The 20,658-nt window shown below is 41.8% G+C and overlaps 1 protein-coding gene across 10 annotated transcripts in view; it reads left to right on the top strand.

Moving 5' to 3' along the window:
• fbrsl1 (fibrosin-like 1) overlaps window positions 1-20,658 on the top strand; it is a 288,396-nt gene that overhangs the window by 87,432 nt on the left and 180,306 nt on the right. The gene's annotated exons all lie outside the window — the stretch shown is intronic.

Genomic DNA, 20,658 nt, shown 5'->3' with positions numbered 1-20,658 from the left:
AAATCATTAACTCCAAAACATTGTGGACTTCTCACCGATAAAGTCACTTTTACTTAGGCAGTATTGAAAAATGGTATATGGCATTTTAAAATTAAAGTGGTTCTCATTATCTTTGATATCATATTTGTATGAAAGGGCTTTGTTCCTTCCTTATTCCTGTAGTTAGAAATAGTGTTTCTCACATTTTTGATTGTCTTGAGTTTAATCTTTGGCTTTTCTTTTGCTGCTGGCTAATGAGACTTTCTTCAGTGGGCAACCTACAGGCAATCTTCTGGTGACTAAAGGTTTTTGGTGCACCACCTAGCAACCATTTGCCAACCTGTAGGATATACAAATTTTTCACTTGCAACTGGTGGTTACCAGAGAGTCACCAGCCTTTCTGAATGGTTGTTTAGATAGTTTAGTTTATTAAGATCCCCATTAGCACCTGCAATAGCAGTAGCTACTCTTCCTAGGGTCTGACTAAAACATTCTCATACATAAAAGACGTACTAGGGCTTTAGCAGTTAATTTCACAGTCGCTGCCTGCAACGTCTAGGACTCACTAGCAATTAGTCAGGTTTTTTTACACATAGACTATATGTAGAATATTCATAGAGTCTATAGTTGTGAAATGTGAGTATGGTTCACTTTAACTTAAGCCTGAACAATACCCATAAATTATATGTCACTTGATCTACTGTCAGTTGCATGTGCATTGTAAATATGCCACCCATGCTATAGCTGCTTGTTCTGCTGTCAAACTTATGCCTGAATGAACTTGTGAAAACACGAAGTAATAAGTGATCCAAATATGAATGACAGAATTCTTAACATATTGAAGCCAACAGTGTTACACAGCCCACATCTGCCTCACTAAGATAGCCCATCTGTGTGTTAACAGTTTGTTTAAATGGGTGGATATTTTATGCTCCAGTCCAAAGCCAAGATCCACCATAGTGTTGTTAAGGATAAAAGAGGAAATGTCGTCAGGAAGCCAAACGAAATAATGAGGCTATGTAGCCCCGAGGCCTCCTCCACAGACAAAAATATCTCTCTTAGATAAGATTTCCTTAGGAAGTTAACTTGGCTGAAAATGAGTTTGGCTGGGATATTTAGTTTGCTAAGAGACAGTTAAAAATTATGCATTCAGCTGATGCTGTATTTGAAATAGACTGCAATTACTGAACCAGATCTACATCCCAGTACAGATAATAACTCCATAATGTCAGCAAAATGCTGCTGTCAAGTGAAAAAACCTTTTAACTTCTGCTTTGTAGAATTATGTTTTGAAGCATGTTTTTAAGCAGAGAGTAGGGATTAGATCTAAACCTAGAAGAAAAATAAAGTTATCATTTTTTAAATCCCTTTTATTTCTCCTTTTCAAATAATACCCATTAGTAACATTCTCCCTAGGAAAAACCCCGATCTTTGATCTTGAACCACTTCCACAAAAATTATTTTATCTTCAGACTATAGCAGCGTGGCTGTCGGCCAAACCACACATCTACAGAGAATGTGTTTGTTTTGGGTTTTTCTGTTCAGATGCTAATCAAAATGACCATATCTTTGCTTAATGTAGTAAAATATTAAAACATACATAGGAAATGGACTGGAAATCTGCTTCCAGTCCATTTGAAAATGGAGCTACAGGCAATACTCCTAAAAGACTGTATACCATAAATAATCCAGTACTGCAGTTATGTGGTCTAATGCGACAACAGCGAGACCAATTCAGGCAGGGACTCTATCAGGGATCCACAGAAATGAATCGGCTCCTTATAAACATAAACTTTTCAGGTGTTTCAACTCCTGAAGGCAGAGGGATCGCACACATCTAAATCCCCATAATAAACACCTCAACCCTATGATCAGTAAATAACTATTTTCCCAGCTGTATAAATCCACGAAGTACCTCTGGCTACATGTGCCCAGGTATTTGCTTGTTACTTAACCTTGTTTAACTTTTAAACCTTCCAATCCCTTCCCCTTTCCTTCTATTAGTTGTTTTCTTTATCTTAGTGTCTGGCTGAGGAATACTGTGAGCTTCTGACTTCTGTTCTTAAGTATGCCTTTAATCCATAACTATAACCCCCAACTCCCAGATATATTAAGTTGTATCCATATGGTATGGAAAACAGCACACAGTTGCAGTCAAAATCACAATACAAATAAATTATGTTGCATAACTAATGCATTACCTAACACCATGAAATATGAAACAACTCCTTTGCAACTTCTGTAATTAGCATTTAGAAAGTTGCTGAATGGCTCATCAGCGCTTTAATTGTAGGTACAGTTGGTGTTTGTGCAAAACCTGCTTTGCATCTACCCGCCTGCTCCAGTAATAGAATTTTAAGAGGTTTACCAATATAATCTGTGCATGTGACAAGCAAGAGGATATTTCACAATAATTACACCACACAATATAGTTAGAGCCTACAGACATTTTAATTGTTTTCATTTCTGTTTATCAAATACTCTCATATATCCACAGGTTATTGCATTGCACAGCAAAGCACCTACTCTGTCACCATCTTTTCATATATTTACGAGTCTATCCCTCACGTTTCAAGAGATAGTTAGCGTTAGTGTGTTTTCAAGGGTGGCTCACAATGATCACAGTCGGTATAAAAGTTTAATACCAAAGCCTCGCTTCATTTTTGTGACTCTCAAGTGATTATTTACAAGGAAGTACTGTAGATATAAGAGGTAAGGAATACAATAGACTGAAAAATCTATTCAAACTCTGTTTGCATTCACCTGTTTGTCTTTACTGTGGAATTCCATGCATATAAAACATATCTGCTTCAGATGGATTGGGCTCTGCCTTATTTGTACGTAATCTGTTCATAACTATTCCCACCTTTTATACTACTCTTATCTGTATATAATCTGCTCCTATTGCACTTACTGCTCTTGCACTTCTGATTAGATGCAAACTGTATTTCGTTACCCTGTATGTATACATGTGTAATGAACTACAACATTCGTGCTGTTATTTACAGACACATTTATCAAGATAAGTTAACAATAGCATGAGCACATTTACACTTAGTTATGTATGGGCGTACTGTAAATTGTTCCATATAACAAAGGAGACTTTGGATTTGCACATGTAAATAAAAGCTTTCTGTAATAACAAGAAAGGAGCAGCCACCCTGCTTTAAAGCAGGTGGTTATGTACAGTTGGGATTTTTCCTGGATGTGACACAGGCTTATTTACAGTTTTAGAAATTTTCATTCTAATAAATTGTGACAAATACGTAACCTTTAGTAACTAATACATGTACTTCATAGTGATCGAATATACTGAGAGTTTCCACCACCATATCACCCAAAGTACACTTTTTCTCCTAAGGCCTTTACTCTGCCCTCCTCTCTGTCCAGCTTAGTTTTTCCTGCCCATATCTCTTGCTGTTTTGCCGTCTCTTCAGTTAGAGCAGGTGTCTCTAGTGTATGTCACCCACTATGATCTGCAGGCGAGGTGATGTGTCGATCTCCTTGAGGCACCCTGTGGTGCTAGAAGCTTGCCGGAGGACAGAAGCTGCAATGTCAGAGCAGAGTTTGTCACTGGGGAACAAGGATGACACTTGATCCAATTAGAAGACATGTCAGTACCTCAAGAATGGTCAAGTGTGTGTGTGTGACTTTGTCTATATGCACACCAAGGTCTAAGCTTTCTTGTTCCTATCTCATTTTTGCAACAGTCCAATGTTGTTTACTGATGTTGTTGTCAGCGCCGAGGTTTTTTGATGTCCAGGACGGACATTGTTTGAATTGGGCAGGATAGTTTGCATCTGTTGTTGTGCTTGTTCTTTCAGCTCCTCCCTCCTCCTCACCCTATCCCTGCCATCCTCTTCTGTCACATGAGCCGTGTGTTCACTGCATCCCGAATCTTCTCTGTGTCCAGCAGCTTCATCTTTATCATCCTTTGTCTAATATATCCACTGTCCCTACTCTACACATGACCAAAGCATCTCGGCCTTGCCTCTCCAACTTTGCCTCCAAACTGCTCAACGTGAACTTGTCCCTGTGATATACTCATTTCTGCGGCTGTTCGTTCTGGTCACACCCAGAATCTTCAAAATTGCCACCTGCAGCTCTGCCTACTCTCTTTTTTAATGCCTAGGTCCAAACCATACATCATAGGGGCTCTTACTACAATCTTCTAAACCTTCCCTTTCACTCTTGGTGCTATCCTTCTGTGACAAATCACCTCTGACACTCATCTCCACCCGCTGCACCCTGCCTGTACTCTTTTCTTTGTCTCCCTCTCATTCACAGACATATATTGTGTCTTGCTTCTACTGACGCCATTCCTCTTTTCTCCAGATCCATACCTCCACCTCCTCGGGCTCTCTTCCACCGCCTCTCTATTCTCAGTACACAGTGTGAACATCATATTCCATGAAGACTCCTACCTGAGGAGGCTCAGAGTCGATCCCTGACGTAATCCCAACTGTACTTTGAACCTGTCTGTTCTCCACCGTCTTGTTGTCCTCATAGATGTCGTGCACCACCCTCACAAACGTCTCCGTCATTTCTGTCTTCCTCATTCATTACCACAGTTCCTCTCTTGAGTTCCTTTCTCTAGATCCACAAAGACGCACTTAAGCTCCTTCTGGGCTTCTCTATGCTTCTCCATAACTCTCAAAGCAAATACGGCATCTTTGGTGCTCTTTTTCAGCCTGAGGCCACAGCCTGCTTACTGATAGTCCCCTCTCTTCTTAACCTACTTTCAAGTCTTTCAAATATCTTGGTGGTATGGCTCATCAACTTTATTCCCCTGTAGTTACTCCTGCTCTGCAGATCACCCTTGATCATTCTTGAAAATCAGTACAGTTCACTTCTCTGTTCTCTATTCCTGAGACATCCTCTCGCTCTCCAGGATTAATGTTAAAACAAGCAAACTTTAAAATACATACTAATGAAAGTCTATAACGCTTCAAAGAACCATACCTCGTTATAAGCTCAAACTATTTTCTAAGAAAATAATAAAACAAACAAAGAACAAAACAGAATAACACAGCTTTAAATATAACACATCCACCTGTCGAAGGCAAAGCATTATTAGAGTACGAAAGTTAAGGCAATATCCATAAACATAAAAATAATAGAAATATGTTTTATCACTGCTGTAAGACTTTGGGAACACCGGTTGCAGACCACAGCAGCGTGCTGAAGGGGTCATGAATAACACATAATGCTAACTTGCCCATGCACGCATTCACTTCACCATTAATGTCCATTAGCACTTTGCGTTCTACAAACCCTGCTAACAACGTGATATAGCAACGCATCTCTGGATGCTCTATTATTAGGTAGCATCCTCCACATCCCCATCCAGCCTTTTATTAGCAGCCAGCCTGTGAAAATGAAGCTAGCACCCTACATGCTCCTGTCATAGTCTAGCTGCTTCAAGACTACTTTCCCAGCTTCATATCAAGGTATGTGTATACGTAGTAAACCAGCTGGAGACAGATCAGATTAGCTGAGGCATTAACAGTGCATCGGAGCATGGTTCAGGGGCAGTTTGAGAGCTGTGATATACAGTACGCAAGAGCACCGCTATGCATCAGCAGTGGTGCAGCGGTAATGGAGGGTTGCGATCAGGATGAGTGATAACACTGTAAGGCTGGTTGTTATCTGGTGAGCAGCGACCCTGAGCGGTAGCAGTTCATCTCATAATATCTCTCTGGGCTAACCGCACTTCAAACTGGGAATAAGGTTCAAATGGGCATCAAGGTGAATCCTCCTGACTGTGTCTTACTGTGAAAGTTGGTGACCTGCAGTTTATTGTTGTTGATAACAACACTTACTTTGGTTGTGTTCATAGAGAAAACAGCTGCTAGATGAATCGAAGTAAATTACTGTTACCATAAAGAAGCTGCTCACTTTGGCAAGAAGGTACAAGTTTTGCAAAAAGAATATCTTTATTCTCCCGAGGCTTGACCTCTCACATCACGGCAATGTTGCTTATAAAGTTGTCATTGATTGAGAGGCTGTTGTACGTTTAATGAGATCAGACCTAAAATATGGAATCCTTGATGCAATTACAGGGCTGGAAAGCTTGTAAGTAGTAGTGTGATAGAAAAGGTCTTTATTCCTGTTTCTCAGGTTAACACTGCAATTTAACAAGGAGCATTATTAGAGGAGTGGATAATGAGGTAGGCTGCAGAGGTGTCTGCAGGCAGAGTGTGTGCGCGTGTGTGGGAGCGCATAGAGAACGACAGGGATGAGCAAAGGACTAGTAAGAGACCTTGACAGATGAATTGGGTAGCTGTATGTAACCTGAATATGTATGCATGATTGCATAGCAGATAACTGTCATTGCGACATGAACAAAAAGCAACCGTGAGAACACACAAATGCCTGTACAAGCAAGAAATACGTGACTAAAAAACTGTTTCACTGAGGGATTTTTTTAATCAGAACTTGCTCTTGGCTGGCTTACCTGTGAATCCTCAGTATTAGAGTATTTTATTGTGTCGTGTCTTAGTCATTTGTACCTGATAACTTTGCATGCTGAGATTATCAAAAGCAAAGTGGGCTGCGTAAGCTGTACCAACACAGAGCAGAGACCTTTAATTCAATAGGTTTCGTGCTATTTTTAACACACTGTAGATTCTGCAGCCTTTTTCACAAATATTATCAAGCTGTACTTTGTCATTCCCCAGCTGTGTCAGTAACCTGTTCCAGACCACATTCACAAAATCATTGTTTTTCGAATGTGGTTTGTTAGCATTAACCATGGTTTAAAGGCAGTGTTTCAAACTGAAGACAGCTCATTTAGGATTTATTTGCTGTACGTGTAGCTACACATTGGGAAGGTTTAAAAGAAATGATTTATGACTAGCGGACCAAGAAATTACATAACTGAACATTTCCATAGTTTACAGCACAGCTAATAGAATACTAGCATGTGAATTACATACAGTAAATAAGAACAGAAAGAACAGAATAGAAATCAGACTGACTGTTTACTGAAGAGCAAATATATCGCCGTAATAATTTCTCTACTAGTAACACATATTTTATAAGCTAATCTGATACTGATCCTGGTAGATGATATATAAGAGTCAAGACCTTCTGCACATGATAAAAGTACATTATTCAAATTCATTACATTCCTGGCAAGGGGGGCAGTGAACTCCTGTTCCTGAGATAATTTTCCTGTATGAATATGCATCTCGTGTCATGATCCGACTGTGTGCAGGCAGGAAATGGACCCAAACGCAAACTCACTAGAAACAGGATTGAACTCAAAATGGCAGCTTTTATTGCTGAACCAAGAACGTCTACAAGACCTAAACTGAGAAGAATCTAACAAAACACACACAGGGAGACGCAGGGAGCAACACACAGCATGATCACAACACTGACACAGAGACACACAGGGCTTAAATACACTGGGAAATAACGAGGGGACTGAGACACAGAAGGGGAGCACAGCTGGGAGAAATCGGACATAACGGCACCCAAGGGAAGCGAAACTCAAGACATTCGCGTAGGACACAGACCTTCAAAGTAAAACAGGAAACGTAACATAGACGCAGACTTGAGTAGGGGAGACAGAGCAACTAAGAAACACAGAGAACAATAACAGGGAGACACAGAGGGCAGCTACGAAATACTCAGAGAACTAAAGAGAATACAAGAAAGCCAAACTAAGACACTAGACTAAAGAATAAACTGGGACAACAAAGAACTAAGATCATAATACAAAAACTCAGAGACACAAGAAACTCAAAACACTGGGCCACCGACCCAGGACGGTGACATCTTGAAGCATTTTCTTTTCTCTGTACGCTTTTTAAACTTTCCTAAATACCATCTATTTTTGTGCCGCAGACGGACTGACCACAGATTAGGTGAGAGGAGCCAAACTTGTCCCCATGGGTTTCCACTGGGGCTGGTTATGTTGACTTTGCCTGGGATGCCGGGGGAAGGCTGGGAATGGAGTCCCATCAGTGTTGAAACAGAGGTTGGGGAGGGCATAGAAGGATTTGGTGCCTACAGTCTGAACTAGTCCAAAGACAGTTTAATTTGAAGCTCAGATTCCTGCTATGACTCATGTATCACATGGATACAAGGTCCATGCATGAATGTGGCTGTGATTGGAGCAAAGAATTCACTGAGTAGTTGCCTCTAGGAATATTTAGCCCAATCACCCCTCCACTCTTCAAGTGGAGCCTCCAAGCACCTTTAGCAAGAAGAGAAGAGGAGGTTATGTAGATACTGGAATACATCCAGAAATAAAGACAAGGGAATGACAAATAACAGCCAAACCTACACAACTACTGCACCAGCTGTGCTTAGTCAGGTGGATATTGCTCCGGACAGTGAGCAAAGATTAATGTCAGGCCATGTAAGGTGCTGGGTTGCTTCACTGTTGAGCTATAATCATGCACACATCCCACCACTTTTAACAAGTCATATTCATTGAGATACAGCAGGGCTACTTCAGAGCAGCCACTCTGGGGACAGTTAAACCTGCATGGGAACATTAAATTAGCAGAGGTCTGAAGTCATGCTCTGTTGGAGCTGGGGCTATTGCTCCGTGCAAGCATGGAAGTGGACCAGAGGCGAGGAGAAGCGCCTGCTGGATATACTGTTTTCTTTGTGATACTGCAGTATAAGGATAAGCGCATTATCTTAAAGTCATGGTTAATTTTGCATTGCAGCACAGAGTGTTTTCAGTGCAGTTGTTAGGTTTTATACTCAGGAGGCAGGTGTTAGCTGTAATAAATTTGTCAGGACATAATTTGTATGTGCTTTGCTTGCTGGATAGTTGTGATTGCTTTCTTTTTTTATGTAATTTATTAAAGTGGGACCTCCCAAGCTACATCATATTCTGGTTTTGCATCTGCTGGAGAATCTGTAGCTATAGCAACAGATATATTGCTCCTGGTAGATGTTTAACTAGAGCAGACAGCAGGGAGAGACACTTTATTACATCTTGTGCTTTATGATTTACTGGATCATTGTGGTTTATATTACAGTAATGTTTAGAGAGCTGTTCAAAAATGTGTGCTCCAGGAAATCTTGGGTATCTGGAGTCGTATTCCTCCAGCAAAGGTTTTCTGCCAAGCTGCGTCTCATAGTTTAAACAGCGAGTCATGTGAGGTCAGTTTTATTGCAAAAGGCTTTTTATCAAACAGGCTTATCACAAAGGTCTTGTACAGATGTAAACAAGAAATGAGATTGCAAACTGTGTGTGTGTGTGCCATTTGCAATGCTCACTTTTAACAAAAACAATCTATCTCTAAATCTACCTCTTACTAGAGTTGTCACAGGAAGCACACTGTCGCTTTGAACCTGAGCAGCCTTTACAGTTTTTTCTGAATGCTTAAACCCTAACTGTGATTCCTGTAGCACAATCTCTAAAACTATTCAGACTTATAGCAAAACCACTCACTGAGTTTGCAAAACTAAAAGCACAAAAACTGCTTTGCACTCAGTTTGCAATTTTGTAACACACACTTTGCAAAACTGTAGGCACAATTCACTGCACAACACTCAATTACCAAATTTCCAACACACTCCTAGCAAAAGTATACACATGTATGGCTATCATTAACACTAATTTGCCAACTGTCTGGCACACTTTCACATGTGAAAACTTTCTTAGATAATTAGTTCACTTTGCAATCAGCCTAAGCACTATAATACAGGTAAGCTGTGTGTGCGGAGTACAATGGAGGGAGCAGGAAGAGTGAGAAGTAGAGGAGGCCGAGGAAGAGGACGTGGAGGTGAAGAAGTAGGACGAAGAGGACAACAAGGACAAGGAGGAGCAAGAGGAAGACGAGGAGGGGGGAGAGGAAGATGAGGAGGGGGGAGAGGAAGGGTAGGAAGAGTAAGAAATAGAATTGCTGATGACATCAGAGCTACAATAGTGGACCATGTAATCAACCGTGGAGTGACCCTGAGGGTAGCTGGCCAACGGGTCCAGCCTAAACTGAGCCGCTACACTGTAGCAAGCATCATAAGGACATCTTGAAATGAGAATCGGTGAGTACAGTCACTTCGCACAAAGATTTGTAGCACTGCCATATGCCAATGAGAAACACACCAATACCATTGATGTAAAAATACTGAAATTGTTACTTTACAGAATTGCTAGATGACCAGATGCTGGGGCAGAGGAAGCATGTTCACTGCAGACCAAGTAACCCATATAGTCATTATGGCGATTGCAAATAATCCTATACTTGGAAATAAACACTTGTGTTTGTTTTGATGTGTTTGAATAAACACCAGTACTTGAAGTTTGGATCCCTCTATGCTTATGGATCTATGACAGAAGTAGCTCAAACTGACATAGCCTACCTTGTGCACAGAGAAAGCAAAAGCCAGATGTGTTTTGTATTCATACCATCAGTGTGCAGTTGGCGCATTGTGTGCTTAGTAGATGATGGCTTGTGTGTACTGTTTGATACGGAAACACCATTTTTACGAAGGTGTGTAGAGTTAATCTAGCTGTTTGCTTTTGCAAGAGAACTACAATGTTTTGATGATTGGGTGACAGGTTTTCTTATTTGTGTGAAGAGTTTTGCAAAATTAGCCAATAGTTACAAAAAATGTGCTTAAGCAATCAGAAAAAACTGTAACAGGCACTGAACGCCACACTTCAGTTCACCGCAGGGGAGCAGTGAACAAAGTGTTAGAAATGAGGTCGTTCAGCCCAGATTCTCAGATTGTGTTGCCTTTCATGTCATTTCAGACCGATATGTTAAAGTCAACCGATCCAGGCTTTTTTTTTAACGTAAATATGAATGAGGAACCGTCACGAAATGTTGCCAACTGAAGTTATGATTAGGATCATTGGCATTATAGTGCAGTAGCCTTTGCATTTCCTCATTACACGTGTTAACCATTTATTGGATGAGGAACAATATAAGGTGAGTTGATTTGTTTTTTTATGTAATATGTAATATTCTCTCATAACCCTGTACGGCTGGAATTTTACATTTCCAAGTATTTCACTGAGTTCCCTGTAAAGTGTTACAGTTTTTTACAGCCGCTAGGACACAATTCTCAATACTTAGGTCACTTTTGCAAAACTCTTCACACAGTCCTCCTAACTGACCGTCAGCTTGGCAAAGCAGTTCATTTCACATTCAAAATGCACTACAACTACCAAAACACTTCATTCAGGTCTCAAATAACCTCATTCTTCCAGAACACTAGCAAAGGTTGACAGCCGACAAACACACTTTGTCACCCACAAAACAATGACCTAAAAAACACTAACAACATGTAGCATTACACAGTGTTTTCTTGTGTAAAACAAGGACACATCTCTGTTTATAATTTCAATATATGTTACTGGAATGAATCAGACATCATGCAGAATTCGTTAATATTTGTTTATGTATTTTTTATTTTTTTGCACTAAGTAATCCCAAAATACAAGAATTTGTATACACACCATCCACTGATACACATACAATAGTAATGCTAATCTACTCGGTCTCCTCCATTTGGCCACAGGTTCTCATCCACATCACATCTTATGTCATCTAGGGCAATACACCTAGGAAAGAATCTTCTGGCTGCCAGAATTGAAGGAGTTGAAAAATTGAAGGAGTAACACCTGTGTAGATGTTCATCTACAATGAGAATCAGCTGTGGCTGGTTAAACTGCATTTTTAGATTTAAAATATGTTTCAATAAAATATTGCTGTTGCATTTTGCTGTCTTTTTAAGTTTTGCATTGTGTTATTGTTTTGGCCATAAGTTTAACAGTTTTGAAAACAGTATGTAAGCACATGCAAAATGTCCTGTACGTACAAAGATTTTTGGCAGTTGTTGTGTCTGAGTGAGAAGATGATTCATGAAATTTGAGAGATGAAGTCATTGAATGCATTTTGTGCCAAAACAATGATAACTGATCCTCAGTTTAGCCCACATAGACTTCTGTTGTGCTCACTGTGTGAGGAGTTTTGCAAACGTGACCTAAGTATTGAGAAATGTGTCCTAGCGTCTGTAAAAAACTGTAATATGTATGTGGAAACTATTTAGTACTGTTTTTGAATCACTGCTCTTGTGCTTTTCTCTGTATATCATTTAAACAGAGTTTGGTGGCTGTCATAATAAAGTTTTATACATATATGTTTGTAGGTGGCACTTTGTGGTGCTTCCTATTTGTTACAGCAGATCCTTGTTCCTGTGTTTTGTCTGAGCTAAAAACAAATGTAAAGATGAAAAGTGGCAGATTCTGGCTTGAATGATTTGTTACTGTTTCAAAGATTACAAAAACTTTGCCAAAAAAGAAAAAAAATGTACTTCAGAGTCTCATATTAGTTCAACGATAGGACTATTTGACCAGGTTTCCTGGCCAAGTGTGTGTGTGTGTGTGTGTGTGTGTGTGTGTGTGTGTGTGTGTGTGTGTGTGTGTGTGTGTGTGTGAAGCAGATAGCTGCTGTACTTGTAACAGGTCTTTTGTTTGGAGGCCTGTGTTTTGACAGGCCTAAGAGGGGTAAGACAATGGAGTGACCCTGCTGTATCGTGATGTGTTCCTGCAGCTGCCTGCTACGCTCCACTAATATTGCTTGCTTTCATCAGGTGCTTACAAGTGCTTCATTCTCTCCTTGTCACAGTTTGTTTAGTTTGCTTAAGTTAATTAGATCTTCTGTTAGCACCTATTTAATTATGCTCTGTGTAACTGTTGTTTTGCTCGGAGAATGTGTTTTTGTGTGTGTGCGTGTGTTCCAGTGTGAAGTGCATGCTTTTATTTTGTGTGTGTTCCTTAATGGGTTGTAGGTAATCACTTGTGCACTCATTGTGCTCACATCTGTGTACCTCTGTGTGTGTATCTAAGCCTTTGGGCTTATGAATGTATAGATTGGTGTGTGTGTGTGTGTGTGTGTGTGTGTGTGCGTGTGTGTGTGTGTGTGCACGCGTGTGCTCATCCTCGCTTAGCTGGGATGCGGTGCTAGGCTGCCTGGCAGCATCTGAACATTTAAGTGTCTGTCATCGTTGCCACTTTAGTCCATTAGGGTCACTACGTTAATGGGATCTGCTGAGGCCCCTGCCCTTGTTTTCATAGCCAAGTGCCTGGAGGAGATGTGGAGGGGATGACTTGCAAAGCTGGACTTTTATAGACAGATTAAATGGGATTACTGATGTCACCGAGACATATGTGATCTCTGCAGCCACAGTTTTCCTTTTCTTTTTCAGCGTGCACAGATTTGCCGTGATACAACACTGACCCCTGCTGTATTAGTCAGTCATTGCACCCAAATGTATGCGGAGGTAGTGATGATGGCGCGTTAACCCTTTAAAAGACTGCACTGCATCGTCCATTGGGGGTCACTGTTCCCATTTGAAAAAGAAGGTGGAAGCCTCTGTTCTGTCGTCCTGCCATTTTGACTGCCTAATTTAAAGCATATCAGGGATTACAATATTGAACCCAGGTGGTGGATCTTTTGCGGTTTCATCAACGTTTCCTGTAGTGTCTCGTAATGTCTGCTTAATGTGGCTTCTAAATGTTGCCATGAAAACAGCATCGTCAGTGCTAATGAAATGCCTCTGGAATGCTGAGGCTCATGTGTGGGTGGTATATACCTGCACTGTCGCTCCTTAAAACAGCAAGCATCTGCACAAGGTCAAACATGTCCAAATCAGTAAGAACTCTCCTAGCATTAGCTTCATATTGACACGAGGAAAGGGTTGGTTTTTTAAGCTAGACATATTTGAAATGTTTGTGTTTAGAATGAGGTTCTGTATGTTTTAATGTGTTGTGGTTTAGGGGATATGTGTGTGCAAGCAGGCAGCATGTTTGGTTCCTTTTTTTCCTTTTTTAAAGGCCATTCACACAGTAGCAATTGAACCAGAGGCTATAATTGTGTTTTCATGTACTATAGATCCTGTCATTAGGCCCCTGGGTCTGCAGGCAGTTATATGATGACAGCTGACAAGGGGGCGCGGCTCCTTTGAGAATGACGGGGAGGGAGTGGGGGGAGGGGGCACATACACAAAAGCCACAATTACTTCCTGGACGGTCCCCAGAGCTCAGCGGTTGGAGTGTGTATGTAAAATGATGTGGGAGAGGCCATTTGCAAAACAAAGAAAGGGTATTGGGGGGGTGAGAATGATTGCTTTTGCACGATAGAGCATATACCCTGAGGTGGGGGGTAAAGCGGATGAGTAGGTGCTGACACACCCACTAGTAGTCCTTGAGGAGTTGGAGGAGTTAGGGGTGTGGTTCTTGTGGTTGACCCCCTTGGAGGGAGGTTTGTCCCTTGGGCCCTGACAGCAGAGGATGGTCGAGTGAGTGAACATCAGTTCAGTATTTTCAGTCAAAAGTTACAGATCCCCTTTAGATTCACAATAAGACCCTAAAGAAAATTCAGTTTGTATAAGAAAAGTTAAGAAAATTTCAGAAAGAATTTTAGTAGCATGAGTTGCTAAGTGTCCGTTTTTCAAAGAAACTTGTTTAATACGCCTCTGTTCAAAACCACATAACTCAGTATAGGAAACAAAGAGCCTTTAAAAATCCTTTTGAGCATTTTCACATTTTTAGAAACAACACATGGGAAACATTAGAGAGTAATTGGAACATGTGACATGTGATTGAAGTCAAAGGCCAGGCTGGAGCCGTGACACTGAACTGCAGACATAACAGCATCACCAATTAGCAGTGCATTGTTGCAATACTGATTGGATAATATCTGAGCAGTGCAGTGAGGTGTGAGAATGTTTAGCAGGGTTACAAAGCTGAATTAGCCCAGTCGCTTTCAGTTTAATTAATGACCCAGTAGTGGTAGTATAATTGCTTTTCAAAGTGTGTCCCTTCTGACTCTGATGTAGGGCACTGCACATAGCTGTCTTGGTTTAAATGCCCAGTTCAGCTCCCACAGGGCTCGTCTTTGCCAGCACTCCCCCAAACCGCCAACCCCCGACCTACACCGCTGCTTCAGCCGCACAGGGATAGGTATGACATGTAGTGGTCCACATGAAATATTCAGAAGCAATTTCCTCTAAGTTTGAAATAATACCTTGAAATGTTAATGCAGTCTCAGTGTGTGTGTTAAGTGGAAAGCATTCTAAGGTGCCTGCGTTTGCATCGTCCCAGTGCAGCGGCCCCTGTGTTTAACCTGCTGCTGATGTCAGGCAAAAAAGCTGCAATGGAAATCCAACATAGCAAAGAAAGGAAAGTCCGAGGGGGCTGTTACCATCCCAGCAACTACTCCACATCCTTAACAGCATGCTAGTAGACACACTTGTGCTTGGAGCTCTTCAAATGACTTGCACACACAAATCACCCATACGCTACATGCTGTCGTAAATGCCCATGCAGAGACGTTCTTTACATCTGTCTCTCACACACATGGACACATTCACACCATTGATGCGCCGTTCAGACAGTTGTTCATTGGAGGTTGACAGGTGCACCAGCATTCCTGGTTCTGAAAGATTCACCACAGCTAGTGGTTTTATACAGCAGCAGGCCATGATCTGATATCTGCTGCCATTACTCTGGCCTCACCCACTAGGTGCCTCTTCAGCTTGATCGTTCCAGAGACACTGTGATGCTATCAGGCTCGGTGATGCCTCCATCGACTGATACACTCCATGGATTAGGCGGAGACTTACCACTGGCTGTTTCTGGCGAGAAAAGCATTGCAGCGCGTCTGCAGAAGCTGACACAGCTCAGTGTAAATATTAATGCTATGAGCTTAAAAAAAAATCATCCAGTGTGATTTGTATATCAAGCAAATCAAGATTGTTATCATTTTATTTGTCAGCTGGAAGCTCACACAAAACTATACACACACCCTTGTTCAGATTGTCTTTCCGCTCACAGTCAGAGGCAGTGAGCCTCGCAGGGGAACACACACTTGGTTGCACAGTTCCTCTATGTGCTTTTGCCCCTCAGCCATGACAGCAAGGCATTAAATATTAGTGATGTTTCACGGCAGGTTTGTAACACAGTTACACTCATCCGGTTCACCTGTCCACTGTCTTTGCAGACTTTGGGGCTTTGCTTTGAAAGACCTGAGACAAAAGGTTAGCTTGATGGGGACCAACCTACCTATGAGCTTTGGGCAGTGAATGGACACACACGATGTGGAGAAGTTAGCAAGGATTGGCAAACACGTTTTCACACAAATACCTGCACATATTGTATAATTAAAGATAACGCATTGAGTTAACACGCGTGCTGCAAACATGCAGAAGTGCATGTCACACATCTGTCACACAGGATATACAGGAAGTGAACATAATGCAATGTCACTGTCACTATAAGATGCTCTATAAAACAGCGCTGTAGCAAATGTCTTATTTTAAATGGTTAACATTTTATGGCAGTACATGATTGTAATGTACTACAAGTTGTTGCTTATGTTGAAAGGACATTTGTCAAAAACACTCAATTACTACTTTTTGATTGTGACCAAAATGGGATTTAGGTTAAGACTAAATGCAGGTCAGGCCAGGTCCTGACATGTTTATCCATTGAGCTTTCAAAAGTCAAGCATAGTCTGCTTTAGCAGTTAACAGCAGAACAAGGGGGAGGGGGCACCACAGGCAGGAGCAGTTGGAATATTAGTTATCTATTCAGCGAGGATTCTTTGCGCGTCTTGTCACATGACAACCTTGCTTACATGTCTGGCCTTTGGGTGGCGCAGAGGGGCTTGTCGTAGCAAATGACAGTGACCTTCCCAGTCCCCTACTCCACCTTCTGGTGGAATTGATTAGGCATAATTGGAGGGAGTCAGAATCTGAGGCAAGTGGCGCGCTAAATAAATTTGGGTAGTGTTAATTGCAGATTCCACTGTGTCTGTGTGTGGCAGTGTGAGGGGTAGAGAAACACTTAGCCACTGGCTGACAATAGAGGATTAATTGGTCTCCTCCAATGAACATAATTAGACTGATTGTTAGGAGAGATAAAGCAAAGGTTTTATGGGCGCAGCAGCACTGTCAGTGCTAAGAATATCATCTCTTCTCCTCCTGCTTTCTAATTCCCCTTCTGTGGTGCAGTCCTCAGTACAAAGTTAACGCACCTCATTCTACTTTGAGTCACAGAGTTGAAATCCCAGCATATGAGGTAGGAGTGGATCGCAGGTTCACAGTCATCGAGTCTTACAGCGATAATGTGTCTTTAGGGAAACAGTCTAATCTTCTTTTCCAGCTACAGTGCACCCCATGTATTCCTGATCTTTGATTACATCAGTTTTTGAGCTTTTATTAGTCCGAAATACAAACAACAAAGAACCCTGTGCCTGATGAGGGAGCTATCATGCATTGAGATGATGAGAGGGAGTCCTGTCAGCCATCTAGACCATGTGAATCCAATTGTAACTGGAGTTCATTCCTACTCCAAGTGGAAATGATTTGGGAGCCCCAGAGCATTAGTCAGGCTTGGCCAAGACAATCGGCAACAACAACAGCAGAGACTTGTGGGATTTGGGGCCCCATCGCCATCCCAGAAACTCACTGAGCTAGAGCTGGGCTGCATAGAGCTCTGACAGAGTCCTCTTGGATGGTGCCCAGGTCTCATATAGAGAAGGAGGCCCCCACAGATTTCTTCAAAGGGGAGGGCAGAGAGAGAAGAACAATACATTTGACAAGATTCATCAGTAGAGGTTAACCACAAACGGCTGCATGCTAGCTGCTACTATAAATATGACATGAAAAGATAAGATGAAAAACAGCAAACGGAGGAATCAAAGAACATGTCAGAGACTTTCAGAATTTATGCCTCCCACAGCATGGGATCATAGTTTGACAAGGCAGGTGTTGGATGTCCTCGAGTAAGACAAACAATGTAAGGCAGTCTTAAAAGTTAAAGTCTTAAATTCTTTGATTAACTGGTTAGTATTCAAAGCATATGTTCACTTTCTAGTACGAAATGCAGTACTGTGCAAAAGTCTTGAGGCACCCCTCATTTCTTTGTATTTTGCTACCAAGCATCCAGACGCAGCTTGTAATTTTTTAAACGTTGTCTTGAGTAACAGTTGTCCCGGCCTTTTGAAGGTCAAAGGTTTTTTTCTTTTTTCTTTTTTGGGACATTGGCTGCTTTTTCACTCCAGTCCAGTCCTTATACCTGACCATTTTCAGAGAAATTATTTTGGCATTTGTTGAGCCACTTAACACTGACCTGTGAATCATATAAAAGTAATCATACCAAGTGTTGACTAAAAGGTCATTGTGTAAACTCTGTTTGCATAGTTTTCAGGAAATCGTTGGCCCTGTTTCCCATTTTCCTAGAAAAATGGAAAAGAAATGAGGAGTGGCTCATGACTTTGAGAACCTAACTGAATTTATTTTTTAGACATGAAGACAGTCTGGAGACAGACCTCTACTATGGGGAAACATCCATTGTGGGTTCTTCTAGAGTCAAAACTCTTCTATTATGACAGGAAAATAAAACCCACACAATATTTCTGCTGTCAGATCCATGTTTTCGTTTAATTTCATCAGCATGTACATTTATTCCTTTCTTTTTAATGTCATATCAAATATAATCTGAAGTGATTGATTGCACCAACATAACAATATTTAGTGAGTCAATCATGTGATCATTGTAGTGTGTAATGTGCTGCATTATTTTAAATTAACCTAGCATCTTTTTGATTTATTTTGTAAATGCAGCAGTGATTTACTCGGTCCTACAGAAGTTGGTTATTTAATCATAAGAATATATAAAGCTTATTGATTATTACAGCCTGAGGCATTTCTTATCGTGTTTTAGCTTCAGCTTCAAGTCATTTTGAAGCAGTTATTTTAATAATTGATATAACATTTTATGTTGGTGATTTATTGATCTTTCTACGTGCCTGATACATTCTGTCGCTGCTTGGATTTGATATTAAACTGAAGGGTAAATATTTTCCTGGTAATGTTCAATTAAGTCGTGTTTCTTTTCTCGATTTTTCCACCCAGGAGGTGAGAAAGCCCAGTACAAGCTGACCTTACTTGTTAAAAGACATTTTCTAAAGTCCTCAAAGAAGTGGAAACATCTGCACAAATGTTGTTTCCATGGACACCTGTCATGTTTCTGCCTGGCTCCGAATGAGAAAAACAATGTCGGGTTTCTGACCTGAACCAAAGACTAAAAAAGTCAGCAAGCTTCTCTGACTGACAGGGAAGCAGCCTGGGGGGTTGGCTGAGCTGAGCAGGGCTGCTGAGGGCTGGGGGTTGAAGACCTTGACTCCTGCACCCGTGGTGTGATGGAGAGACTTGGCCTTGCAGCAAAAAAGAGACGGAGGCTTCTGCTCAAAGCCGAGGTACCTCGGGGAAACATTTTGATGCATGATGGGTGGAATAAAATAAAATGGGATCAACCCGGGCAGCAGCAGTTATTGGTACAGGGGAGGTGGATGCTGTAGCCCTCTGGCAACACTCAACCTAGGGCTAGCTCTGCTTTCTATCTTCTATGTTTTTCTATGTGAAACTCCCACTGGTGCCCTGAGAGAAAACGGGCTGTTTTAAGATGTTCTAAAGAAATACTAGCAGATCGACATATCCGTTTTAACTCAGCTGGGCATTAAACGGGAAAGTGGCTCCCCTTTGAGGAGAACTCACTGACCTTGGCAGGAACTCTGAAGGATCACAGCCAGATTCCTCACTTTCGGGTTTCCTTTTGTGGCTTATTTTTAAGGTGCGTGCTGAGTTTTTTGGTCACTGACTTCATCATCTCATAAAATTGTTACCATGACAGCCTAACCGTTAATCTTTCCAACTCCAGTTTTGTATTGGTTTTTTTATTCTCTACTTTATTTGAATCCGCTCTGTCACATGGCTTAGTAATAAGTTGTGTTTGGAGTGGACTGTGACAAACTGTTTCTTTTATAAATACTGCTCTCTAATGGATGAAACTACCTTGGTGCACCATTTCCAACTGATCCTATGTGATGGTTTGTTGCTCCCTCAGTGACTCTTTCTGCCAAAGTAGAGATTCCACGAAACAAGGGAGAGGCGGTGATCCAGCACATTAACCGGAGAGGCCAACTCATTGTGTCATCTCACTAGCTGTTTAGCCTTGGCTGCTAGGTGGCTCCCACCTGGCCCCAGTGGGGTTGTGACTGCTGACGGTTGGCCGAGAAGTCATGGCCACAGATTAACTCTGCTATTTATGGCCCGAGCCCGTCTAACTGCTGCCCCAGAGATGGGAAATATTGCTCACTTAGCAGGATTACTGGGTGCTGTAATGCCCCAAAGGCCTGCTTTATGGCAGGCCATAAATGTTCCCAGGGAGAGGCAGCGAGAGTCGGATTGATTAGCGCTCCGGACGAAAGTCGATCTGTTACCCACGCCCCACTGGGGAAGACTGTGATGGATGCTTCCGGGAGGTGGAGAGAGGCAATGAAAGGGAGGGGAGGGCACTTTGCTCTGCACCATGCCAGTCCTACACATCCCCACAGTGACACAAGATGGAGGGTTCCTATTGCTCGCAGGGCCGCAGGAGGTTGTCAGGCAGTCACAGAGCTATAGCCACTGTATGCAGCGGCCCTTTGCCATCCCACTGGCAGACAAATGAAGAGGCGACCTTGCCACATGCTGCCATTTACCAAAGTCCCCCTTGACACCTTGCATCCCCCGGGCATCTGTCATTTCAAAAGATAGACCCCAACTGCACCCCACACCCCCTTTGGGGCAGTCATTTGCTGCAGTAGACAGTCTGATAGCAGCAGGCCTTTTTTGCCTTACTGGATGTCATTATTG

This window comes from Copadichromis virginalis, linkage group LG12, assembly GCF_057382275.1.
Source record: "Copadichromis virginalis isolate Kocher_CV1m ecotype Utaka linkage group LG12, C_Virginalis_male_GT1.1, whole genome shotgun sequence".
Taxonomy (NCBI): Eukaryota; Metazoa; Chordata; class Actinopteri; order Cichliformes; family Cichlidae; genus Copadichromis; species Copadichromis virginalis.
This window is presented reverse-complemented; position numbering and strand designations above follow the sequence as displayed.